Source organism: Akebia trifoliata, chromosome 9, assembly GCF_017979445.1.
Source record: "Akebia trifoliata isolate Shusen 1 chromosome 9, ASM1797944v1, whole genome shotgun sequence".
Taxonomy (NCBI): Eukaryota; Viridiplantae; Streptophyta; class Magnoliopsida; order Ranunculales; family Lardizabalaceae; genus Akebia; species Akebia trifoliata.
In genome coordinates, this window is record NC_141383.1 from 14,924,293 (window position 1) to 14,936,766 (window position 12,474).

The window sequence follows — 12,474 nt, forward strand, 5'->3', positions numbered from 1 at the left end:
ATTTACCAACGACGAATAACTCGCGCCTACAACAAGAAAGTTAAGCCTAGAGATTTCTCGCCAGGGAACCTTGTACTGAAGAAGATTCTGCCAATCCAAGAAGATGACAGAGGAAAATTTAGATCGAACTATGAGGGACCATTTATCGTGAAGAAGGTAATGACAAGGGGAGCTCTGATCCTTACAGAAATGGACGGACAAGTTGTCCCGCAACCGATCAATGCTGACACTATTAAAAAGTACTACGCTTGAGATCTGACCTTAAGATGACGAAAGGCCATATTTGTTATCCCAAACAAATTATCTAACCCTAGTCAACCCTTTTGAGCCATCACGTTCATTTCTTAACCTAAGATTGGGGCAAGTCAACAATTACAAAAAAAAAATCAAAAAAGTTAAGAAGCAAAACATCAAGTACTCCTGGCCCGCATGAGGATAAACTGTGAACGGCTAAAAATACAAAAAAATCAAAAAAGTCAAAAACTTGGACACTTGATCTAAGCTCGACCCAAATCTCCAGCCTAAACAAGTTTGAGAGACGCTGGGAGGAGACATAGATCACCTTTTCGAAATAAAAATAGACAAGCCCCATGTTTAAACCACTCAAAATATATCCAGACCTTAACCTTTTTGTCTCCATCCACTACCATTAACCCAAGCCAATGTTTCATCCCACCAAAAGTCCTTTTTGATCAGAGAATGTTCTAGGGCAACATAATGACAGTGGCAGCACCAATGATCTTGCGACTTGGTCCGGATCTCAAAGTCTTATTAGTTGTTGGAAGACTCGAGAGGGGAATCCAGGTCGGATATTCGAAAAAAAAGAGTACTCGAAGTGTAAAGTAGCCGATCTCGCGGCTCAACTTGAGTTGCCGAATCACGAATAGTCATCAACAAATTCGAGAGGGGAATCTAGATCCATTACTCAAGAAAGAGTGCCACTACAAAAGTAGAGTCGCCGATCTCGCGACTCAACTTGAGTCACCAAGCCACCAAAACACAGAGACTCCGAACAAAATTATAATGAAAAATTAAAAAATATAAGCATGGTTTGAAAGGGTATAGTGAAAACCTGAAAGGACGCTATGAGTAAAAGAATCAGACTATGACAAGATCAAAGCCACCGGCATGATGAAAATCCCAAAAAGGACGTCGATGCGCAAAAATGTGAAAATCAGGTCTGGTGAAAATTGTAATTGGCACTAGGGGCAATAAGGGTAAAAAAAAAAACTCCTGGCCCTCAAGAGTATAAACTGTGAACGGCGAAATCTTTCCAAAATCCCGAGACCCAAACAGATAATAGTCTTCCAACACCAGGGCACTGGGGATGATTCTAAAGGAACCGAAAGATAATTGGTGCTTGTATACCCTATGTTTGGCAAAAACACCAAGATCGTCACAACCAAAGATTTTACAAACTCTGAATTTATCGTACTCATTTGATAAAACATTTCAAAAAAAAAAAAAAAACTACTATTTTGGCCGATGATGAAAAATCTAGGACTTATTCAAACTTCAAGTTTTCAAAGCATTAGATACACCTGAGGCCAAGTAAGTAAAAAACCTATTTTCCTGTTATTTCAAAAGCTTCACATTACATTTATAAAAAAAAAAATGTATCATCATTACCACCTCGACGTCTAAAGCATCACGACTCACTAAGCGTAGTAAGAAACTACAATAGAGCCCTTCAAGTGATGACAGCAGAATTTCAAGACCTTTTACCTCTGGTTCCGACTCGAAAGAGTTTCTTTGTAAGGTATTGTAAACAACATGTCGAGGGAATTTGGGTGGTGGTCGATATTTCCTTGGATCATTGGCGTCCTATCCCGATATTGAGATGTCGAAGAAGGCTATCAGGTTGTTTAATCCAAGAAATGCCAAATGGTTACTCCAAGGTCATATGGGTCGAACATATATAAGTGGATGACAAAGCAGTTCACAGTATATATAGAACATTGGTTAACTTTGACCTTGGATTTGGAGCAAAACGATGGGTTGCTACCTTAGATCGACAATGTGAACGCCTTGCAAGTATTATGGCTAGTGATATGTCATCTAAAGATATTGGTGTGATAATGAATCAAGAAGGGCGAAAGAGTATGTTGATATTGCAAGAGAGTAGCACCGATGCAATAAACTCATTCACAACTTATGCACCTGTTGATAATGTCACAATAAATGTATTCTAAATGGAGGCCACTCAGACTATGTAGCATTCCTGCCTTTAGATCTTGGTGGATTCGACTCCAATAGAAAAACTCTCTTTTGGATCTGTGACAACTGTTAACAACCATATTGTTTGCACCATTGAAAGGATCAAAGACACCACTACAAGGGACAATGCATGAATTGAGAAGACTAACTTGTGGTCCAACAGCAAAACTCTCTTTTGGATCCATAACAACTGTTAACAACCATATCGGTTGCACCATTGAAAGGATCAAAGACACTACTACTAGGGACAATGCATGAATTGAGAGGGTTAACTTATGGTAGAAATAGAGTAAGATCCAAAAAAAAAAAGGCAATGAAGAGTGGATTAAAATAAAAATAATAAAATAATAAAAAATAAAAAACATAAAAAAATAAAAAAATAAAAAAATAAAAATCCTTTCGAGTTGCACTCAAATCCGATTTGTTAAAACATGACAAAAAAATATCCAAATTTCAAAACTCATCAAATCTGAAATGTCACACGAGCTACGCGCCATCGAAATCAAGGAATTAATAAGGCAAGACTCTGTCAGACCCCGTGCTTGAGTAGCCATTTTCTACAAAAGTCATCAATTCAACCGATAATTCGAAGTCGTGTTTCAACAAAGTTTTTTGTCCCGTACATATAGGGGTTTAGTCTATTCTTTGCAGTTCTTTGCACGCAATTCCTGCAAAGAAGGGCAGCTGTAGACACCCCAATTTGAACTGACCTCTACTCGAAAGGGCCCAAAAATATCGATTTTCCAAATAAATGGGTCAACAGACCTCAAAGGCCCAAATCACTAAAAAGTGACATTTTGATCGAATCGAGGCCCTTGAGACCTTCCAATGATCTAAGGTGTAGACACCTCTATTTGAACGGGCCCTCACTTAAAAGGGCCCAAAAAACAATAATGTTTCAATAAATTCGACCCACGGGCCTCAATGGCTCGAATCATCGAAAAATGATATTGTCGCCGAAACCCAAGCCCTAACACCTCTCAATGGGTTAGTAGGCCCACCAAAAGGGTTCGGCACGCTCCCATCTACCCCGCTCCATGCAAAATACCGATTTTCCAACAAAAGGGGCCAACGGGCCCCTAAGGCCCAAAACACCAAAAGTAGTAACCACGGTTAAATCAATTCCCCTAAGACCACCCCGTGGTCTCAAGGACCCGCAAAAAAGGTAGTGACCCATCCCACGGTCGTTCAACATCGTCGCTCCTCACACGCATGCAAAAATCGATAAATTCCCCAACGGGCCCAAAAGCCCGATTCGCCAACACGTGGCATTTTGATTAAATCAATAGTTTCAAAAAATCAAAAAAATCAAATGCGAGACTTGGGATGCCTACCCCTTCATCCAACCTTCATCGTTCCATCTCCAAATCCACGAACACCTTAAACCCACTCAAGGCCCACGAACCATTAACTCATTTTTAAAATTTTTTCACCTCACCCCTAAGCTAAAAATCAATCCTACATCATTTAAACCTTAAAACCAACCTACCTTATCAAAATTCAATCCAAAATGAGCCTTGTCCAATCCAAAACAACCTACATCTCCTATAAGCCTAAGCCCAATCCATAAAAAAAGCCCTCTAACCACTATCCATACCCCATCACCATCCAACCCACAACCCAACCCATCAACCCTTACTCACATCAACCAATCAACCCCTCAACATCAAAAGATGACACTTGTCATCACCACCCTTCACCTCCCTCATCCAATCACCCACTCCCATCACCATGCTCTAAACAACCCATCTCACCTCTCTCCAAAATCACCTCAACCCATACCCTACCCTAACCTAACCTATCCCCATCCTCTAACATCATCAACCACCCACACCTCCACCCATACCCTAATCCATCACCATCATCAAACCCCCACATCACCACCCATACCTCTACCCATCATCTTCCTTAAAACACTCCAATAAAATCAACTCAACCCATACTTCATTCATCATCAATCAACTAACCCATTTCTCTCTCCCTAATCAAACAACCCCCATCAACCAATCAACCAATCTCACTCCTCACCCTCTCATCATGATTGCCACATGGCATCATCTCCTTTCTCCTCCCAAAAACTAACTTAACAACCTCTTACACAACCCATTCTCCTAAATCTACACACCTCACCTCATCAACCAACCTAACACTCATTCTCTAAACCACTCTCTTACACCCTCACTCCACCACCAACCATCACTCATGTCAACCCATCAAACACTCTACCCAAATGGGTTTGGGGTAGGATCCAACCCATTTGGGTCTAAACCTCACCCATTTTCATTCATTACATATCTACCCTCCATCTCACATCAAATTACACACCCCTCACTCCTAAATCCTATACCATTACCCCTTCTCTCATATTTTAACCCCATTATACCCCCAAACCCCCTCCAAACACCTATAAATACCTCCCCTCTCACCCCAAAAATGGTTATACCAAGTCTCCATAAGAAAAAAATCTACTCATTCTACTCCTCCTCACTACTCTCTCATAACACACTCTAAGAGAAATAACTTCACTCTCAACTCACCAAGGACTAAAGAGAATTCAAAGAAGAAGAAGAAGAATAAGAAAAAGAAGAAGAAGAAGTCCAAGAGTACAAGGTGGGAGCAATCAACACCCCCCCCCTTTTTTCTTTTCTCTACCCTCTCCTCTTCCCTCTTCTATCACCCCCTCTTTTCATTTTATTTTAAATGAGTTGAGCATGAATGGACCTCAAGGCTTGGATCTACAAAGATCATCTCCATTGATGAGATGATCCTATGACCAAGCCAAAATTAAATCCCTACTTAGGGAAAAAATGTACCCATGTGGCACACTTTCCACTTTCTTCTAAAAATCAAAATGACCGAGTTATTTGAGGTTACCGCCACGTGGCGGGGAGAAAGGGGTGCCTAACACCTTCCCTTTTCTCCAACCGAGCCGCTTGCCCGAACCTCTAGGTTTGATCAACCCTATCCGTTGCGAGTCACTAACGCCAAAAAATGGCAATTTTTCGATAGGCACACACCGGGTGACCATTCACACCCCTTTTCAATTTGAATGGTGGCGACTCCAATATTTAGTAGTTGTGGTCGTCATGACGACGAAAACCACGTAGCTACATAAGGGACCCACCAAAGGGATTGGACCTACCCCACGTTGTCCCAACCTTCACCACTCCGCGTTTGTATCCAAAAAATATATAAAATTCTCCAACGGGCCTAAAAAGCCCAATTTGCCAACACATAGCATTTTGATCGATCTAATAATTCCTAAAATTTCTAAAAAGATAAAAAAATGAAAAAATTTGAGACTTGGGATGCCTACCCCTCCTTTACTCTCATTGCTCCACCTCCGAATTCGTAAACACCCTAAGCCCATTCAAAGCCCATGAACCCTCAAATCTACAAAAACCAATTTCCCACCTTACCCCTAATCTAAACTCAATCCCACATCACCTAAAATCTAAAACCAACCTACACCCTCAAAATCCATTCCAAGATAACCCCCAACCAATCCCTAAAACCCAAGCCCCCATGCCCCTAAGCCCAAACCCATATCCAATTCATATCTAACCCACAACCCTAACCCATAAACCACAACCCACATCAACCAATCACTCTTTTATCAATAAAAGGTGACACATGTCATCACCCCCTCTAACCTTCCTCATCAAACCACCCACCCCATCACCTTTTTCTAAAACATTAACTACCCACATCACCTTTTCTCTAAAAAATCAAATCAACCCACACCCTCCCCTAACCTACCCTCATTACTCCCTATAAACCTCCATTCTCTCAAATCAAACACCATCAATCCATACCCCTTAATCTACCCCCATAACTCCCTAACCCCTATTCTCTCAAATCAAACACATCAACCCACACCTCCTCCTAACCTATCATCATTATATCTCTCCCTAATCTACTATCATCATTTCCTATAAACCCATCTCTACAACCTAAACCTACATCCATCCTCTCAAATCAAATACTCAATCTCTCCCATCAATTAAATCTAAACCCCTAACCTCCACATAATATGTCACATGTCACCATCTCCCTCACCCTCCCAACCACCCTCTTACACCCTTCAATTTCTTAAAACCAAACACCACTCAATCAACCAATCACCCTCTTAAACACCCATCATCTCACCTCACCAAACACTCCACCCAAATGGTTTGGGTAAGATCCAAACCATTTGGATCTAAACACTACTGATTTCCACTCATTACACAATTACCCCCACTTCCATTTTAAATTTCATACCTTTCACCTCTAAAACCAATGCCATTATCCATTTTCCTAACTCTTTACCCCATTATACCCCTAAACATCCTCCAAACACTTATAAATACCCCTCCCCTCCTCCCAAAAATGGTTACCAAGTCTTACTAGAAAAAAAGAAATATAATCTCAACTCATCTCTCCTCTACTCTCCTACTCTCACTATAACCTTAAAAAAATACATACCACCCTTTCATAGTTTACTAAGAACTCAAGAGAATTCAAGAAGAAGAAGAAGAAGAAGAAAAGAGGATCAAGGATACAAGGTGGGTGCAATAAATACCCCCCCTTCTCTCTCTATCCTCTCCTCCTCCCTCTTCTAATATCCCCTTCTTCTCTTTTATTTTCATTTTAAATGAGTAGTCCCTAAGGCAAATGATTCATTAGGATTATCTCCTTAAATGAGATGATCCTATGATCAAGCCGAAAGCGAATCCCTATTGAGGGTACAAACACCCCCACGTGGCACTTTATTTTCGTTTAAAAAAAAAATCAAAATGACCGAATTGTGTAGAGGTTACCGCCATTTGGCGGGGAGAAATGGGTGCCTAACACCTTCCCCTTTCTCCAATCGAGCCGCTTACCCGAATCTCAAAGATTGATCACCCCTTATCCATCGTGAGTCACTAAAATACCAAAAATGCCATTTTTTGAAAAATGTCCATCGGGTGACCATTCACACCCACTTACAACTTGAATGGTGGCGACTCCAAAACATAGTAGGTATGGCCGTTGTAATGACGAAATCCACGTATCTATACAAACAAACCCCCATTATAATATTCTTTTCCTAGAAATACCCCATTTTTAGTCAATACTAGTTTATTCAACTCAAATACAAGTTTAATTCCAGCTTTATTCAAAAGAAACCCAGATACAAGATTTCTTCTAATGACAGGAACATGAAGAACATCTGTGAGAACTAGCATCTTTTCAGAAGTCAGCTTAAGGGTCACTTTGCCTTTTCCAACAACTTGAGATGTTCTTGAGTCTCTTAAATAGACCACTTCGTTTCCTACAAAATTGTAAGAAGTAAACATCTTCTTGTTTCCACATACATGCCTCGTAGCACCAGTGTCAACTACCCACTCCTTAGGATTTTTCACAAGACCGACTTCGGAGTGAACTGCAATAATAGTGTCATTATTAATTTCAGTTAGATTCACATGATTCCCTTTCGATTTATCTTCAGTTTTCCTGAATCTATACCCAATTGCATGATGACCAGGTTTACTACACACAAAGTAACTACCTTTTGACTTCTTGAAGCCAAACACTATTCTTAGTCTTTGGTCCCTCTTTTTAAAACACTTTCTTAGGTTTAAACCTAGAAGGTTGTGAATCTCCTTCTATGAGATTGGCTTTGGTAATAAATTGTTTAACCTTACCATTTTTCTCTCTTAGTCTACTAGTTTCTTCTATGTTAATGTGGACAATGAGGTCTTCAAGAGATTTATCTTTCTTTTTCTGCCTCAAATTAGTCTTGTATTCATTCCAACTTTCGGGAAGTTTCTCAATTAGAGATGACACTACAAACTGTTCTGGCAATTTAATACATTCATACGTCAACTCGTGAATAATGTTTTGAAATTCATTTACTTGATCTATAATCGACTTCCCATCAACAATTAAAAATTCTAAGAATGTTTTAACTACATATTTTTTGACACCTGCATTTTCTGTTACATATTTCTTCTCTAATGCCCCCCACAATTATATAAAAGTCTCATACACACAATATATATTATACAAAGTGTTTACAAGACAAGATAAAATATAATTCCTACAAATTCCATCTGTTTTGATCCAATTCTGCATATTAGGGTCTATTTCTGTAGGTTTTTCTATTTTGAGTACGAATAGTACATTAAGGGCTTCAAGGAAGAAGAGCATCTTTTGACTCCATCTTCAATAAAATTTCCCATTAAAAGGTTCTAGTTTCAACAAGTCAGGTTTCACATGTTCGGGTCTAAAATACATGTTTTGAAGTCCAAAAATAGAAACATGATATAGATATAAATTGGTTTTAAGATTGTTGAAATTATTCTGATTCTGGTTTGTTGAAACAATGAATTATAACCAATATTATAATGTAAATAATTCAAGAAAATTGGAAGAACTTATCGGTGACTGAGGTATGGAGAAGCCGCTATCCTTAAAACCAATTTCGCCTCCTCAGGATTGAATCCTCAGTGCAATCGGTTCCAAGTGCTTGGTTTCCAAGATTCAATAGTCACTGTCTGCTAACCGTGCACTTGAAAATAACAGATCTATGGCGAAATCGATTAGATCGAACTCTTTACAAGCAACAAGATTTGTATTGAAGAAGAAGAAAGATCAGAGAGTTTGCAATACACGTTTTCTGTGTTTTTACAAAAAAGGAACAAACTTATTTTATAAACAATAAGTCATCAGTCCACAACAGACCCAACGGTTCACAATTGTAGTTTAAACTGTAAAAAACAAACTAACGATTGAGATTAAATAAAAGTTTAGCAAAAATGGGCCTATCACGCACACCCACGTGAGGCTTAAATTCTGAAATCTGCACCCCCCCCCTACGCACGCATCGTATGCGCACACGCTGTAGACACCCCATTTTTGCATCCGCCAGATTAATCAACTCGTCAACCCGATCGCAATGATTCCCAATGATGGATGTGTATTCCATTGCTTTATTTTATTACCAGATTTGTTTCAGAAATCCGGATGAGGTATCTCGAACTGACAAAACCTTAGGAATCACGCTACGTTAGGAAAATACGACTCCAGAAACATAGAAATCATCATCTTGTAGGCCCAAAAAGAAGCTTCACGATAAAAAACACTAAAAATTGACCAAATTACCAAATTACCAAAATACCCCTAACCTCAAAAAAATCCTAGAGCTTGCGTTACGCTTAGGAAAACTCTCTCAAACACATAAAACAATAAATCGAAATCAAATAAATTATTTCACGAATTTTAACAGAATTCGACAAAATTACGAAAATGCCCCTCATAAAGTTCATGACCATTTCACACAAAAATTTTCATAAATGACACAAACTAATATTTCCATTGAGTTCCTTACGAAAAATTGATTCTAAAGCATCCTAGAACATTAAAAACTGACTTAAAACGTGAAAAGTCCTCTCCGGGGGCAAAACGGTAATTTCACAATTTTCATAATTAAAATTTTTGAAATTAATAAATAAAAAATTAAATAATTAAAGTGAAACATTAATGAAAATAATTTAAAAATTTTGAACCAAAGAAATCGATCAATCGGACTTTCAAGTAAAATTGTTGAGGGTTCGTGAGATATTTCTTTAAGGACCCCTCCATTTGGGGGTCCAAAGAATTAAAGATATAATAGAGGAGGGTTCTCCAAAACATTAAAGTCAATCAAGCAAGACTAAATTCAAGGTATTAAAGTCAATCAAGTGAGACTAAAGTCAAAATTAAAGTCAATTAAACAAGACTGAAGTCAAGATCTTAAAGTCAATCAATTAAGACTAAAGTCAAAATATTAAAAGTCAATCAAATAAGACCAAAGTGAAAATCATAATAGAGTTCTAATTAAATAATAACTCAATCTAATAGAGTTCTAACTAAAACACAATTCTACCTAAAACAATTCTAATTAAAACACAACTCTAGCTAAAACAATTCTAACTAAAACACAACTCTAATTAAAAGAATTATAATCAAACACTAACTTTATCTAAATCAACCCCTAAAAAAATCTATAAATAGAGGTCCCCACACCTTATTTTCGTATCAAGTCATAAACCCTAAGAGAAGTAGGTCTAAAAGCCCCCCTAGCCTCCCATAAACTCTAGTTTTGGAGCCCCAACTCCTTACCTAACATCCCTCATTCGATTTAAGCCTAAAGAACACCCAAAAACACTTCAAAATCCATCATAAACTCGAAGAGGCCAGATAAAAAAAAAGGAGATACATTGCCTCGGAGATCCAAAATCAAATCCGGAGACAGAACGAAGCAAGGGAGTACGGTACAAGGAGCAACTTTTATCGAATCTGAGGGAACAAAGTCTTTGCTATCGGAAAGGTATAACTTTTTATTTTTTAATTTTTTTTATTATTTAGGTTTTATTTTAGCAATGTAACTTATTTTGGAAGTTAGTAGAGATCGACTTTGGCCGGGCGGGGTTGGTGCCTAACACCTTCAATCCCGTAACTTGATCCCCGGACCCTTTTTTTCTTTCGTAGATTAGTATGCCTTTTTTAGAGTTAGTTTGGTTCCTAGACCTTAATAACTAGGTGGCGACTCCCAAACCTCAAGGGTTAAAAGCGGATCCGCGCACCCCGCAGATCGAAGGCGCTTTCAGTGGCGACTCTACTGGGGACCATTGAGGATCAGACTTGAAAAACCCCAAGTATGGGAACATTGCCAATGACCTAGTTTTCTTTGTTTTAGTTTATTTTATTTAATTTTTAGTTAGTTTCCTTTTATTGTTTGTTTATTGTTTTTATTCTTGTTGGTACGTCATTAATTGTTTGATTCTACTTGCAACACTTTGATTTAACATATCAGTCTTTATGGTTTAATCAAGGGCCATTCGGAATGATCCTAAATAGTGTGATATTTCAAGATGGATGGTTTTGTTGAGGATGGGATAATGATGGTTGGACATGAATTTTTTTTTCCCAGATACGTATGTAGATTTGTTTTTAAAAAAAAAGAAAATATTTTAAGTGTGTACAATCTGTCTTTCAACAATATATTTTTCTAAAAAAAAAATTTTCTTTTAGGTGTACTGATTTGCCCTTTAGGCAGTGTTATTTTTCTTTTCCAAATTTTCATTTTTTTTTACTTATGTTTTGTTTTTGTTTATTAGGTATCGATCTATCTTTTAATAGATTTCTTTAGGAGTGTCAAACTGTCCATTGACGATAGTCGTTTTAAAAAAAATTTTACTTTATTATTTTGGGCGTGTGACAACAAGTAATAAAGAAAAAAAAGAGTGTGTGTGATTAGTCTGTTTTTTTTAAATAATTTCTTAGGCAAGTCGTGCTGACAGCAAGCAAGAAAAAAAACAATTTGGGTACTGTTAGCCAACATCAACTATGCGTTTTAAATTGGCTGTAGAAGTGGTGTGCTCTTAGTAGAAATGCGATTTCAATCGTCAAACCCCCAATATGTTCAATATGATGAGTGGTGTGCCAACAATAAAATCAAAATTTTCTTTTTTTCCATCTCCTTCTCCAATGAGAATGGACAGCAAAGAAACGCAGTGAGAAACCGTCTCTCCTTCATCTCTCTCTCTCTTAGATTCAGACGAATCTAATCCTAACGCTCATCTCTCTCTCTCACTCCATCACTCGATCTCAACCTCTGTTGATCTTCATCGTCTCATTTTCTCACATACATTAACAGCCAGATTCTTTATAAAGATTATCTAAACTCATTATTAATTTGTCTTAGAGAGAGAAAGAAAGATCAATCAATCGATTGCTATAAAAAAGAAATCTTCACTAATCGAGAATCCAAAAGAAACCCCTTTCGATCAGTAGCGGTTTCTTCAGATTCAGATCAAAGATTTGAATATATGTTTGAGAGATTCAATGTTAATGGAGATGGAAAGATTTCATGGTCGAAGCTTGGGTTAACAGTGGGTAACCCAGGTTGCAAAGCAACAAAAGAGGAATTACAGAAGATGATAAAAATTCGTCGATTTGAACGAGTTCATCGAGTTGAACACAAACGAACTCAGTGAACGAATTAGAGGATTTGAGGAATCCATCCTTGGTTTATAATTTGAATAAAAAACGGATCGATTTCTCCAAAAGAATTGCAGAAGGTTTTTGGAGAGATCTCCCTCTCTTATTACCTTTTGAGTTATCCTCATTAAGGAGAAAATGTATGTCGTACGTGGATCACGTCCAATGACGCCATGAGAAGAAGGGATGCCTTTACGCTCGTTTGTTCACAGCGTGTTATTGCTTCTACTACTTCAAGACTTGCGAATG